This window comes from Talpa occidentalis, unplaced genomic scaffold, assembly GCF_014898055.3.
Source record: "Talpa occidentalis isolate TD23 unplaced genomic scaffold, MPIMG_talOcc4v2.1 talOcc4.9, whole genome shotgun sequence".
NCBI lineage: Eukaryota > Metazoa > Chordata > Mammalia > Eulipotyphla > Talpidae > Talpa > Talpa occidentalis.
The window spans coordinates 19942772-19958259 of NW_023605305.1; the positions used below are offsets into that span (position 1 = coordinate 19942772).

The following is a 15488-nucleotide window of genomic DNA, read 5'->3' on the forward strand; positions in this document are numbered from 1 at the left end:
TGCATCTCCCCAGGTTCCCAGTGATGGGGTGTGGCATGTGCCCAGCCCCAACAAGTTTGTGGTCGTGTTGAGCAATTTGGCAGCTGAGACCTTCTGGGATATGAGATGGTGGGTCTGAAGCTACCTGCCTTGGGCATCCCAGGGTCTGCCCCTGAGCAGCCAACAACCCTCTTAGCTGATGAGCCCCTGGCACCTTGTCCCAGTCAGGTGAGTTACTTGTATCATCCCCAACAGAGAGGTAGCAACGTCTCCACACGTCTCAGAAGCCCAGAGGCTGGGAGCCACACAGGGCCCCAAAACCAAGCTGAGTTTTCTCTTGTTAAGTCACAGGATAAAGCACTTTACATATTAATCAGGTTAGGAATCTGAGAGCACATATCAGGGGATTGAAATATGTAGATTTTGATGATGAATTCATGCTCATCAGAAAACCAATGAATCATCCTAACTTCATTATCAGGAATTATTTGCTGGGGGAATTGGGAGGGGGTTAGGAGGGTAAAGAGAGGAGTACTGAGGGGGAGAGGATTTCTTGATTCTCAGCCCAGACCTTTTCTCTTCCAGCAACACATTTGTGCAATGGGACGTGTTTCTACGATGTGGTTCCTGAGCATGGCTGCATCCTGGAGGCCTGGGTGAAGATCAAGGGCATTGCCTAGTGCAGTCAAACCACAACCAACCCTAAAACACAACTACCTTTACACTTGGTTTAAGATCACCTGGCACTGTCATTCCTGAGACACTCCCTGGGTGACCTTGTACCTTGGTTTCCTCATCTGCAGATGACGGTGAAGGCCGGTAAGCAACAGAGCTTCCAGCTTTTAGGAGTGGGGATCCAGCTAACAAAAAGCAGACATAAACGGGCATTCGAAAAAGTGATATAGCAATAAAATACGCATCCTTCCCTGCCTTAGAGACACTCTCTTCCCATCTAAGTTTAACAAACCTTGATTTATATGTATAACTAACATCTTGCTGTTTTCTTGCATTCCAAGGGCAAAGAGCCTTGCTGCAAAGAAACATCAAAACAAAGCCAAGGATAGAAACTTGTAAAAATAACATAAGAATTGTTGACCACCAGACTTGTGTTGCAAGGATGGGGTTTTGACCATAATTCAACTTCCCTTCTCATTCCTTATGACTCTATTTAAATACCCCTGCTCTCTGCTAGTGAGCAGGATGGTAGTCTTTCAGAGTCTAGTCCGCTTCCCTCTTCACTGTCCACTGAGAAATGAAACTACTTTCCTTCTCAAAATGCTATTCTCAATGGCAAAGGGGAACTGACACAGGAATGCCAGTATTAAGAGTGGGAAGAGGCATTTGTAATTTTCATAGATGGTCAGGGAAGTCTTCTCTGTGGTGACCTTGGAGGTGACACCTGAAAGAGGTTAAGGGTGAATTATGAGGACGTCTGGAGGGGAGAGCAGTCTAAATGGCAGGGACAGCGTGTGCAAAGGTCCTGAGGTAAGAAACGCTTAGTGTTTAAGAAACAGGAAGGTCAGTGTGGCTGCAGAGTGAGTGAAGAGGGAGAGGAAGAGGCAAGGTCAGAGAGGCAATGGAGGTAGGGAGGGGGGGTCAGAGGATGTAGGGCCTGTAAAAGAGGGCATTGAGACTAAAACACAACTGAGGAAAGATGAAAAAAGGACCCAGAAGATAAAAGTGCCATGGGGCAAGTGCCTCAGGCACAAGCAATGTGGGAGTCAAGACAGGCAGAGGGGAGAGGCAAGAGGCATGAAGTAGGGTCTGTGTGGAGACAGCTGGTGCAGAAGTGAGTGCTGTTGGGATTGTCTCATGTGAAGTCTGGCAAAGTCTGGTCCAGAGGCAGGTAGCCTGGAAACATTAAAGGCGGTGGAAACAGGGTGGCCTGGAAGCCATCTTGGCTCTGCCACGTACTTGCTGAATGACACTAGGCTTCAGTGCCCTTGTCTGTGCTGCTAGCAAGTAGGTTGTTACCTACTTTCTATAGAACTTTCTGGAAGTTTCAGAGTCAGTTCTTCTGGATAAACAAGCTGTGGTCGGTTGCTTTAATAATGCAAATAAAAATCAGTGAGGTTCAGGGGACTCCCTGGTGGTGCAGGGGTTAAAATCTCAACACTATCAAGCTATTGCCAGCCACTGTGGCCTGAGTTCAATCCCTGGCCGGGGAGCTGACCTATGTGGCGCAGCAGACCTCTCCTGTCGTGCCCGCTGCTCCCCTCAGCAGTGTATTTCAGTACATCCGCCTGTTCTGCTCCCCACTTTGTCTCTGGTCTCTGGTGAATCCTCTCACCCTCTGCACCTCTGGCCTGCACCCCAGTTCTTGTATGCATAAATAAATAAAATAAATCTTACAAAAAATCAGGTTTACATTGAGTGTGTCCATGTTATCTTGTCAGGTGGGCACTGAGTCCCAGGCTAGGGGACTGAGGTAACCACTGAGGTAAGAAAGACCTGCCCCTCCCTCCCCCCGCACCCCACTGCACTGCTTCGGTGGGAGTCAAGGAAGACACAGTGTGTCAACCAACAGAGCTGACTTGGAGAGGCAGAGCCTGCCCACCTGGGAACCACCCAGCAAAATGGGTTCAGTTCTCTGGGGTGGGGAGTGGCCCCGGCTCTCCAGGAAGCCTCACTGGACTTCTTCAAGGGAAAAACAAATGGTTGATTCAGGTCTGACAAATAGGTATTAAGTGTTCTGCACAGGCCTGGTGTCACCTTCCCAGGGCCTTGCAGGAAGGATTTCCTTCCTATTTTTGCAGACGGGGAAACCAAGGCTCAGTGAGAGAAGGTGCTGAGGTGAAAACAATATGAGGAAAGGTGAAAGAACCCAGACAATAGAGTGACTCTGCAGGCCCGAGGCCTTGTTGAGGTAGGTGACCTCAGTGAAGGCCTGGATTCCGAGCCACCTTCTTATATTGCAGCAATTACTCTTAATCCTCCCCCAGCCCTGGAGATAGATTTAGAAAGGAGGAAACAAAAGCTCAGAGAGGTGAAGTGCCTCGCCCCAGGTCACATGAACACCCCTTGGCCCAGCGGGTACTTCCTGCCCCCCCCCCCCACGAATTAGGTTGCTAAACAATTCTATTTCTCTTGCCATCATTCTAACCAAACATCCCACCCTCCAAATATCCACCTGGGGCTGTGGCTCTTGCTAAAGGGATCGAGTGCGTCATTACCAGACTCTGAAGAGATAAAGCATTGCAAATTGAATGAGAAAATCTATTTTCACATCGTGATGAAGACATAACTGACACTGAAAGAGTGAATTGTTTTAGAGGAAAACATAGCCCCTGGTTCTCTCCTTTTTAAAAAACTTGGGAGTTATAGCTTTAGAAAAATAGGAGCAGCTGACTATCACAGATAAAAATGCCCTTTTGCCTAATTGGATCTTTAATAAGGAATCCTAATTAATTCCCCTGAATAGAGAACTTTTACACTGGTGTTATCTCAGCCCTGTGCTGATGGGCCCGCTTATTTCTAGATACAGAATAATGAATCTTTTCCAGCCGGGCTAGGAGTCGCCAGAGACTTGTCAACTTCCCTGTGAAGGTAATTACTTGCCAAGGCATCAGAGGGAGGTGGAGCTGGGAGGAGGGCTAAGAGCTGGGGGTGGAATTCAAGCAGAGGGATTGGGGGAAATTTGGGGGGCGCTTAGAGGAGCATCCTTTGGCAAGGGCAGAGGGAAGACAGGCAGTTGTGAAGGAAATTGTTAGAGGAAGGACAGAGGCCCTGTTCGCATCCAGGATGTCATCCCCAGCTCAAAGTGAGGCCTAAGGGACCCTCACCTTCATGTGCAAAACATCGCTTGATGGCACTTGACAGGTTCTGGTCACTGAGAGAGCTGCACAGGCAGCCACCAGGAGTCAGGAAGCCGGCCTGCCTGCCTCTCTCCTCGGCTGGGGCAAAGACTGGGCTGTCATTGTCTAGGGACCTTCATGGCATCCATAAAGACAACACTAAATGAAAAGGGTTATCTGGACAACTCAGGCCACAGACCAACAATAAGAAGGACGTGGCTGAATGACACGGGCCATTTGTCTGCAGTGACAGGTCTCTCCTGCAGGGGAAGGCTGCCGGCAGTCTGTCCCTTGCTTGTGGGCACCTTCTAGGCAGCTGGCAGCATGTGGCTGCCAAGGCCACCACGGGCCTGGCTGCCTGGGAAGACAGCCTACAGTTGCTCTTACCAACCACAGCCCAAAGAACAGAAGCAGCAGGAAGAGAGGGAGCTGAGTTGCAGTTGGATATGCTTGCAGGATAACCAAAGTATACTTTCCAGCCTGGAATCCCTACCTCAACCGAGAGGAGCAAAAAGTGCAAGGGGCTGGAAGGCTGAGGGCCTTGGCTTCAGTCTGCAACTTCCTACCCCTAGGACCTCGGGTATGAGACCCCATTGTTTACAGTTACTTGAAGGTGCAAAGGAAATAGCCAGTGTGAGTGCCTAGAATGTAGCTGGCTCTCTGCAAAGACCATTTGTCTTTTCTTCCTCAAATCCTCCCAGTTCTAGAAAAATCACCTTGGTGGATGTCCTGCAGGAGGGAATTTGTGGTTCCACATTTATACCTGAAGTTAATCTCTGTGCACCAAGCCACACGTCCCTAATAGGGGGTGAGTAGGAAGGACCCAGCACAGCTGAATGAAGATCAGAAAGCTGAGGGATTGCTCAGAGGAAGTGCAAAGCCATGCTGTTCATCTCTAACTTCCTCCAGGTGCCGCTAAATGGTCTGGGATCTCAGGGCTGTGGTGTCAGGGTCATGACAACCTCCTGCTGTGACCTCCTACTCACTTATCCTATCTGCAGTGGCTTCCCTGACTGATCAGCCGCAGAGGCTGAGCCTGCGCACCTTGGAGCCTCTGCAGGGAGACGGGATGGGAGGCTCCAACAGTGGGGTGCAAGGTGGACTGGACTGGCTGGGGGTGGAGAAGGAGGCCCTTCCAGATGCTTCAGCCACATGAGGTCAGAGGAAGGACATGAGCAGGATTTAAAAACTGGGCAGCTGGCTCTGCTGAAAGTCTTTCATGCCAACTGCTTCTTGTAAGTCTACGGGAGGTCCCAACAGGATAAGTGAGTTAACTGAGGTCACCAGATAGATTGGAGCAGAGCCAATATATGAACCCAATATGGACTTAAAGCCACACTCTTTCCTTTACTCTACACTGCCTTCAGAAGTGAGCAGGATGAATCTGGGAATCTTTCCCAGCAAGCAGAAAAGGAGACCCTATTAAGTGAACCCTGTCTCAGCAAGCTCAGCAGTGTGAGGCCCAGGGATGGAGACAAAGAAGGCCAAGCCTACCCACACTTGGGCCATGGACACCCAAGTGGCATCATGGGGAAGGTCTCTAGGCATCTAATTACTGGAGACCTGGTGTGAGGTTGGGGTGGTCAGCACCCAACATGGGAGTTAGCAGTCCAGGTGCTCTTTCCACATATATCTAAGGAAGAGGAAGAGGTTTTGTTAGGGGGAAAAGGATGTCCCAAAGCAAATTCCATACAGGCTTTGTGGACTCCACCCCCACCCCAGGTCAAAGCCAAAGACACTGGGAACTCCAAATCCCATCACCACCAAAGGGAAGGTGGCTGGGACCTGAGGGTGGAGTTAAACAGCCAGGTGGATACAAAAGGCAGACACGTGGGCTTTGGGATCCCCCATTTTTGGCTCTCCGCCAGCTCGCAGCGTCCGGCCAGCTCTGAGAGTGACTTTGGGTTTCCAGGTCGTCGGATCGGGTAGGATGCATTAAAGACTTTATTTCCCTATTTTCTCCCTGAGTTGCACATTTTCCTTATTTCTTTTTCTCTTGTAAATAAACCTTTTATTAACCCTTTTGTGTGTGTCTGTAGTATTCACAAGTCCCTTTAAAGCGCGCGGGTGAGGACCCACAGCCAGGAACCCGTTTAATATCGGGGTTGCTCTATAACAGTTTCAGTCTCCCCCAGCACAAGTGGCACAGAATGCAGGGAGGAAAAGCTGGAGAAGGGGAAGCATGCCCCTGGAAGCAGCCTGCACGTTACAGTGGCTTGTCAGAGGAATAGCATAGGACTCCAGTGTAATCCTAGCAAAACGGAACACCTGATTCAAGACCAGAGACTCGCAGCAACGCGAACTATCCTGGGGCCTGTGGAGATCCAGTCCTGGGGACACTGGCTTGTAGCGGCAGGACTATGCTCTGCTGGCTGGGGATTTGGACTGGAGGAAGGCAGAGAGACTCAAGGAGAGCACAAGAGGCTACATAAACAACAGAGTCAGGACAGGAAAGGACCTGGAGCTCAGAGGAGCAGAAGAGAGAGGGGGCAGGTGAGGATTTAGAGTCCAGGGCACAGGGTCCAACTCCAGGCCTGGATGACTACTAGCCGGGTGACTTTGGGTAGGTTCCTTGACATCTTGGAGTCTTAGCTTTTCCATCTGAGAAACTGGCATGATAATACATTCTTCACCAAGAGTTCTGTAGGGATTAAATGAGACGCATGTGAATCCCTACACAGGGTAGCTCCTGACACAGGGTAGCTCCTAAAGATCCTTACACCCTTGATGATAATTTAAGGCTGGAGGGAGAGAGGTGATCAGAGACTTGAAGATGCCAGACTGACTGCACCAGAACCTTCTCGAAGGGTCAGGAACAATCCCAGGAGGGGGTTGGTCTTGGATCTGCAGAGGGAGTGGTATGGGCAGAGCCCAGTTGGAGAATAAAGTGTGCAAGGGAGGAGCAAACTCAGTTTCTTCATCTGCAAGGTGGGTATGTCGATACCTAACTCACAGGTGGTGTCAAAGATTCAATGGGACAAGATAGGTGAAGTCGTTCAGGTGAGGAGGCAACAGGCCCATAGAGGCAGTCAAGAGATACTGGCCAGTTTATTTATCTTGACATCTGTCCTACTGCCAATGGGCTCTGGGACAGGCAAGTAAGACAACCGCCATGTGCCTTTCCTGTTGGCAGTGGTGAGATGGGACTGTAAGAGGGACACTTGATCTCTAAGATCTCAGAGGCTTGCTTTCTTTATTCCACAAATTGTCAGCAAATCTTTAGACATGTTAGCGGCCAGGACTCTGAGGATGTGGAGATGATCAGACAACTTCATGTTCTTTGAGAGTTCATGTAGGGAGGTGGCAAGCAAAGCTCGGTGGTATGTGCCAGTGCAGTAGGAGTGGAGGGGCGTGGGGTGGGTGTTGATGCCACCACATCTCAAGTTTTCAAAAAGGAGATGGCCTTTATGTAGACCCATGCCAGGCAGACAAGGAGATGAAGGTGTACCTCAAAGCCAATGGTTTGGGACTTTCTAGATCACGTTCATGTTCTTGGGCTTATCACAGAAACTGGCACAGAGTAGGCAGGCAAAAACATTTGTTAGGTGGAGTCTCTTAGGAGTCAGTGTGCTTGGTTTTGTATAATAGATGCTTGCCTCAACTTGTGCATAAACTCTAACCAAGCATCTAAGTCAAATATAATCCGGAAATTACCATGCCAAGAAATTCAATAATGAATCCATTCATAAGAAGATGAATTGCTTCAGAATGGCCAAAAATCCACCCCCTCTGTGTTATTGCTCTGGAAAGAATTCTGTTCAGGCCCAGTGTGGCTGTCAAACTTCAGTCTGCTTCAGAACTCCTAGGAGAATGATTATAACTACTGAATTTGCTTCCAGTCCTCAGAAGTTTTGCATTTAGTAGTCTGGGGTAGGACCCAGACTTTTCAGACAAGTGTTTTGAAGCCAGGAGTTGGTCGGTCCATCCTAATTAGAGAACAAGGGTTGAGCTGTCAAGTGTTGTTTCTGAAATTGGGGATATCACAGAAATGGATCCAGCTTTGGAGTTCCGGGAAGCTGCTGGGTCTGGCACCTCCCCCTGCCTGTCACAAGACATACAAACATGACTTTATTTCTGGGAAAGATGATCAAGTCCTGGGAAGCCCACTTCTGACTTCACTCTTTGGAGTTCTTCAACATCTCTTTCCCCAGAGTCTACTATGCTCCATCAGTTCCTACCACCTGGGTGCACATGGGGGTCCTATGGGAATTTTAAAAATACTGATGCCTATTCCTGTGGGGGGGGGGCATCAGACCTAGTAGGTCTGGACTGTTACCTTGCATCCCTACTGGTTCTAATGGGCCTCAGGGTTGCACAAACCACACTCAATCCTATATCCTTGCACTTTGTCTCTGGCTAGTGATCAATGTCAATGGACCCCTCTGCTTTCTTGGAGTCTCCCCCTTGGTCACATCTCCAGTGACCAGAAAAGGAATCTGGAGAAGAATGATGAAACTACATGAAGGACCAGCCTTTGAGGATGGTGGCTGCAGAGAGGATTCAAAGGGTCCCCAGTGGTCACCGAGTTTGTGCCCTGCAGTGGGAAGCCTGTTCATCACCGTCTGATTGCCTTTTCTCCTGTGTCTGTGGGGCTTGCAGGCAGGAGGCTGGGAGTACTCTAAAGACTCCTGGTGGGACAGGTTGCTGGCAAATTGATTCTGCCCCAACCATGGGGCGGGCAGAGTGAGTTATGCCCATCAAATCTCTCACCTCATTATTGCCAGGCCAGTGTGGCTGCTTAAAGGGTTAGCTGAAACTGACATGGTGGCAGAAATTGACATCAGGTGCCAGACAGGCATTTGCTTAACAAACTGGCTAATTTTAACCTCTGTCTCCCAGACCAAAACTCAAGAGAAGAGAAAAGAAAGTGATATTTAACACATTTCTATTTCTGTGCTCCATAGTCTCTCTCTGTGGTCGCAGGTTTGAGCCTAGCTGATTTCTTAGACAAAAGGGGTAAAAAAGATGAGGAAAAACAAACACCTGACAAACCGTACCTCATTCATGTTGCAATCAGACCTCTCCTGTTCTGTTGACTGCTGAGTTTTTTTGTTTTTTTTCTGTGTGTTTTTTTTTTTTTTTTTTTTTTTTTTAAGACTGGCCAAGTGACTTGCATAATTCAAGATCCTTCCTAGCACTGATCAGCCTGCCCTGGCCAAGCAGTTTGCTGATTAATTATTAATCAGACTGAGTTTAGGATGAGTAATCAGCAAGAGTCAGGGCTAATTTGCAAATGTCCCCCAGGAAGGTTATTACTTAAAATACTTGGTGGAGAGGCTCCATGTTAACCTTTGCAATTCGCCACAGGACATTGTGATGGGTGAGGCTGGAACAGGCCTCTCCTCCAGACAAACTATAACCTAGGACACCTACTAAGCACCAAACCCTGCATTTGGGGTTTATCAAGGTTCTACAAGCAGTGGTATGGGAGGGGAAAGGTACACAAAAAAGACAAATACCTAAGTAAGAAAACATCAGGTATCGACAATACCTAAAACAAAGTAAGAGGCTCTGGTAGAAACTGAGAGGTTAGATTGCATGGACAGCAAAAGGTTTTCTAAGGAGGGGAAATATATTTTTGTTTTTATTTATTAATGAAGTATTTATTAATCTTTGTTAATATTTTGGCAATATAGGCTTTCTCCCCTTGGGTGTGCCATTGTGGCTCTCCCAGAACCAAAGTACCCAGAGTCCTCCACCCCATCTGCTGCTGTCCTCTCTCCCACTTCTTGCCCTCCCCCACCCCCCCAACCCCTTGTCTCTGCCTCTTCCCTCTTGGGTGCTTCAGACCTATGGTCAGTTTTCAAGGATTGGTTTTAGAGTTTGTCTTTGTCTGACCTTTTGTTTGGTTTCTCTATATTCCACATATAAGTGACACCATCCGGTATTTATCTTTCTTCTTCTGGCTTATTTCACTTAGCATAATCCCTTCCAGCTCCATCCATGTTGCTGCAAATGGCATGAGTTTATATTTTTTGATCGCTTAGTAGTATACATACCACATCTTCTTGATCCACTCATCTGTTTGTGGACATTTAGGTGGTTTCCATATCTGGGCTACTGTAAATAGTGCTGCAATAAACATAGGAGTGCAGGTTTCCTTTTGAATTAGTGTTTTTGGGTCCTCTGGGTAGAGGCCTAGGAGTAGAATTAATAGTATGGCAGATTCATTTTTAGTCTTTTGAGGAATCTCCCCACTGCTTCCCACAGAGGCTGGAAGGAGGAGAAATTTAATTTGAACTTTGCATTTCAAAAAGCCAGACTTAAAGAAATTTTTTTGTTGTTGTTGAAAAAGAGGATTTGAAAACTTTGAAGGGGAAAGATCTTAAGTGCTGGGAACACTAGTGCAGAGACCCTGGCAGGAGATCTTAACTTAGCCCACATGAGGGGACAGGAGGAAGGTGAGGGTAGCTGGGCCCTGGCGAGTGGGGCTGTGATAAGAGGGAAGTCAAAGAGGTGGGCAGTGATCCAATAGGGTAGTCTCTTGTAGGATTTGATTCTGGGGTGATGGGAAGCCACTGGCAAGTCTTCATGGCTTTGATGTATAAACATCAGTCCCTCCAGAGGCTGTGTGGAGAATGGTAGAAGCTGAGAGATAAGGCCATTAAGCAGTCAGGGATGTTGGTAGTTGAGAATGGGCAGAAGCAGCCTCCTCTTGGGAGCAGACAGAGGTGGAGGAGGCTGGGAGAGGAACAGATTAGGAATGGGGAAGAGATAAGAAACAACCAGGTGTTCACAGACAGGTGAATGGATAAACAGAATGTGCTGTGTCCACACAATGGGATACTATTCAGCCTACTGGGAATGGAACACTGAACCTTCTATCATGTGGATGAACCTGAAAACATTACCCTAAGTGAAATAGGTCAAACAAATACCAAGAAATATAATTTCATTCCACTCACAGGAGGAACAGTAGTCAAATTCCTTGAGATAGAAGGTAAATCATGGTCACCAGAGGATGGGAGGCAATGGGGAGTCGCTGTTTAATGGTTAGGGAGTTGTAGTTGGTGCGGGTGAAAAAAGTCCTGGCAATAGATAGATGTGTTGGCTGTACAGCATGTGGATTCCTTACACTACTGAAATGCACACTTAAAAATGGTTAAGTGTGAGAGGTCTGCTCGCCATGTGAGATTCTCGCTGGCCGGGATCGAATCCCCGCTGCAGAGGCTGCGGACAGCTTCACAGTGCAGCACTCAACTGCCTGCACCACCAGGGAGGCCCTTTAATACAATGCTTTTTAAGTCTGCTGGGAAATATTCATTTTGAGATTCCTGTTAACATACATTTGGAGCCTAGAAGATCCATCACAGTGGAACATTTCAATTGAGAACCACAGGCATATAGATGACATTGCAGTTCGACCTGGGATCTGTTTGGGTTACCTAAGAGAGTAGGTAAGAAAGAAGAGGGTCCCGGGACTCTACAGGCAGTCCACGTGCAAAGCTTGGACAGAGAGGAGAAGGCAGCTAAGGCACCGAGAAGGAAGGGCACAGGTAGCCAGCTCCATGGTTTCATGTTAGCCAAGAGAAGGAAACAGTTCAAGGACAGATGAGCAGTGTCGCATGTGGCCAAGAGGCCAATCAGATGAAGATGAAGAAGAAATGCTAGATTTGGCCTCCTGAAGGTCAATGACAATCTTAACAAGGTCAGGTGTAGTGACAAGTGGGGCAGAAACTGGGAAAGAAACCTGCCTGGGCAATTGGCAGTGGCTGAATGAGGCTGAGTACTGGAGGAAATTGGTACATGCTGTTTTTATTCTGATTTTTGATGGCAAATATTCGAAAGTGTCTCTACGCTGTTAGCAATGTTCTAGAGAGAAGAAAACAATGAATGCAAGGAAAAGGAGATGAATTTAGTATGGGAAGTGGGGCGGGAGTGGAGATGAGATCTGGAGAGTAAGGGAGAGGCTGACCTTTCGTAGGAGCCAGGACATCTTGTCTACTGAGATGAGAAGCTTGGCAGACACCAGCTCACCAGCCATCTCAGCTGTTCGTCATATTCCTGCCTCCCTTGCGCTAGGCTGCACCACATGAATATTTCTGAAATGTGATCTGGAGGTGATTTGTGTCAAATCTGGTCTGGGAGGCCTCCCTGGTGGCACAGGAGCTAAAGACAGCACCATCAAGCTATCACCAGCTGCTGAAGCACGAATTTGATCCCTGCATCACGAGTTCGATACCTGGTTAGCCAGGGAGCTAAACCACATGGCGCAGCAGACCTCTCCTGTCTCACCTACTGCTCCTCTCAGCAGTGTATTTCAGTAGATCTGCCTGTTCTGCTCCCCACTCTGTCTCTGGTGAATCTTCTCACCCCCTGTACCTCTGGTCTGCTCCTCAGTTCTTGTATGCATAAATAAATGAATCTTTTTAAAAAAAGGTATCTGGTCTGGGGCAGTGAAAAGCCCATGTTAGGTAATTCACTCTCTTACTTTGTCATGGCATTGGAGTAGGTCACCTATTGCAGATAGGCAGCTTTGATGATGGAACCTCCTTAAGTCTAGATACCTACCTGTGTGACTACCTGGCTCAGAGCCACTCCCACTGACCCATGACCTATGGGAAGCATGAGCAAGAAATTAAACCTTTGTGGTTTTACACCACTGAATCTTAGGGTTAATCAACACAAGTGGCAAGAGATGAAGCTGGGTGGTAGGCAAGGATTAGATTAACAAGAGTCTTGTGACTTATCAAGGGCTAGAATTTCATTCTGTAGACAATGGAAGATGATTGAAAGCTTTTTGCCTGGAGCTTAACCCGTCAGAGCTGCATTTTAATTACACCAATCTGGTAGCAGTGGGAAGGATGAATTAGAGTTCCAAGAAGCTGGGAGATCAGTGAGGAGGCTATTATAATTCACAAAGAAGGAAAGATGATGGGCTGAACTGGGAGAGTGGTAGTAAAGATGGAAAGATATGTTAAAGGAGCTACATTGGGAGAACTTAACAATCAAATGAACGTGGCTGGTGGGAGAGACGATTCCCAGACTTTTTGATAACTAGGTAGTGGGAGAGATCATAAACTAAGACTGGAAATAACCCTGACCATTAGTGGTCAATTATGAGTGATGTTGGGACCTCAAGGTGGTGATATTCAACAGGTAGTTGGATCTATAGTTTGATGCTCAATGAGAAGGTCAGGCTAGTGAGCAAATTTGAGGACAATAAACAAATAGGCATTATCTGAAGAGTGGATAAAATCACCCATGAAGAATGTGTGGAGTGGGCAGAGCAGTAAAGCAAGAGCAGAGTCTTGGGGCCATCTAAAGAAACACAGGAGGAATGGAGAGAGATCCAAGAAGAATCGGAGAGCGAGTAGAACAAAGGCAAAGAGAAAGGGGAGGGTTCCGAAAGAGGAAATAACCAACAATGTAAAGGAATGTAGATGTGTCCAGTAAGAGGAGACTTCAAAATTCTCTTTGGCAGGTAGCATTCAGAGTGGTAGTATTTGGCATGGGGGGTGACCTCTGATGATCACCTTGATATAAATGGTTCCAGGAAATGCTGGGTATAAAATGTGGTAAAGTAGGTGAGGAACCAATGGGACTAGAAGACTTAGAGGCAGCCAGTGTAGACCATTCTCCCAAGAACTTGGATGACACATACCCAGAGACACTAGATTTCTCCTCCATGAAGCCACCCCATTTGGTTCAAAATAGCCCTCTCCTATGCCAGATAACAAAATCTCTTGAATGCAACAGTGCTTATTTGCCATTTCATCAGATTGTCAAATATTAGTTTTGGGTGTGAATTCTGCTTCCTTGGTGAGTCTGTGTATGCCACACACTAGTCACTGGATGAGAAGGAGCTGGAATTAAAAGAAGTATAAAGTTGGGGTTAGAACGAAGGCCTGTGGTCAGTCTCTGGAAGCCAGAAGAGGCTGTAGGATCAAGAAATAGGAAAAGCCAGAGTGAAACCTGGGCTAGACAGGGGAAGCCAAGACTGAGTGGAACAGTCATGGGGCAAGTATGAATGGAGACCAGACTGGGCTTTGAACATTCTGAATGATAAAACATCATTCTGGAAGGCAGGTCTTGCTGGAATGAGGGGCCTCTGGAAGGGCTCCTTCCATCTGTCTTAGCAGCACCATCAGGCGTCTGGCAGCTCCTCAAGAGAGGTCGAGGACAACATGTTGTTGTCTCATGCCCTCCACGGTCCTGGCACGAGCCCCCTCACAGATGAGGTACTTCGTGCAGTCCTGTTGCATGCAGTCAGACTCGCGGGAGGCAGGCCAGCTGCCTGACCTCAGCTTCCCAGGCACAGAAGTTTGCCAAATCGTAAACTCTAGCAGAGCTCCTGTTCCTACAAGGACAGCCCCAGCTCACTTCCTGCTCTTCCAGCTGTGGCTCTTGTTCTCTTTCAAGATCAGATTCTCACAATGGAAGCGAGGAAGTCATGTTGATCCTCTGCAGAGAGTGCAGGAGCCCTGGTCCTCACACTCCAGACTGGTTCGTGCCAGCAGCATGCTAGGGCACTAATCCTTTCCCACTGCTTGTCTGTGGAGCTTGTAATGCTATTTCCAACTCCGAGTGGTACAGGAGATGAGATTTTAAAGGGCCAGTTATTTATAGCCTGGCTCCTAATGGATACAACAGATGCAATTTCATGGGCACCATCAGAAGAGAACAACTTCTTGGGGTGACTTAAGCATTGTGATGTCGGAGGGAAGGAGGAGGAAGCAAGGGTATCACAAACCCAGAGGAAGGCAGGAGGTTCTGAGTCTGGGCTAGAACAGAATAGGCCCATCCCCTTAGCAACTCCAGAAGCCACTGGGTTCTGCAGCTTCAGTCATGCGCTATCTCACCTGTTTCCTGAGCATCTCTGCCAACTTGACACCTCTAAAAATGACTGAAATGTTAGAGGGCAGGCACTGGACCTATGCCATTTCCATGTATAAAGTTCAAGGAGACAAATAGAGCATTGTGATGATAGGCCTTCATGGGTCCAATTCCTTCTGCCTAGAATGCAGTACTCCAAATTCTACCCATGGAGGTCCTTCTCAATCTTTAGATCTTAACATAAATTCTACCCTTTCAGAGAAGCTTCTCCTGACCCCTGGAATTTCATGGGGTCCCTGCTATTTTCCCATCCTCTTCATTTCTGTCATGGCACTTATCACAGTTGTAGTTTACATTTATTTTTGATGATTTTTATTAATGTCCGTCTCCCCCAAGCAGACCAGAAGTTCCACAAAGGCAGAGGCTTTATCTGTCTCCTCCACCATTGTATTCCCAATGTCCACTGGGCCTAGTTTATTTGAATAAGGGAATGATGGTGGAGAGATGTTGGTAGTAAAGGTGGTGATGGTAAGGCTGACCGTGACGACGGAGATATTACTGGTGAAGAGGATGCTGGTGCTGATCCTGAAGATGACTTCTCAGGGCCCTGCCAGGGTGTTTACCTGAACACCAAACTTTTTTCAGGCATAGCTATTGATTTCCCCTGACATCTCCACGAGTCTTATCAGTCTTAGCCCAAAGATTGTGTATTAATAACAAAGGGCACCTGTGTCCCTGGAGACAGATTCCTGTCCTACCCGATTGTGGCATCAACTGCCCTATCTTTGTGCTGGGGAGGCCAGAGAACATCACTAATCCTTACGCTACCCCAGTCCTGTTCCTTCCGCGGTAGACCACCAGTAAATGCATCTCCCACAGTGACCTACCCAGAAACCGGGGAATCCCAGACTCCTCTCCTGCTTTCTTTCCACCTTCCCA

General features: G+C 47.7%; 1 protein-coding gene and 1 long non-coding RNA gene across 8 annotated transcripts in view; one reads left to right on the forward strand and one right to left on the reverse strand.

The window, feature by feature from the left end:
* LOC119235644 (uncharacterized) overlaps nucleotides 1–586 on the forward strand; it is a 28443-nt gene extending 27857 nt beyond the window's left edge. For all 7 annotated transcript variants that reach the window (XR_008550180.1, XR_008550179.1, XR_005122878.2 and 4 more), the window contains one exon: nucleotides 565–586. This is a non-coding gene — a long non-coding RNA (uncharacterized LOC119235644). The remainder of the gene's footprint in view (nucleotides 1–564) is intronic.
* CSMD2 (CUB and Sushi multiple domains 2) overlaps nucleotides 1–15488 on the reverse strand; it is a 512752-nt gene that overhangs the window by 295902 nt on the left and 201362 nt on the right. The gene's annotated exons all lie outside the window — the stretch shown is intronic.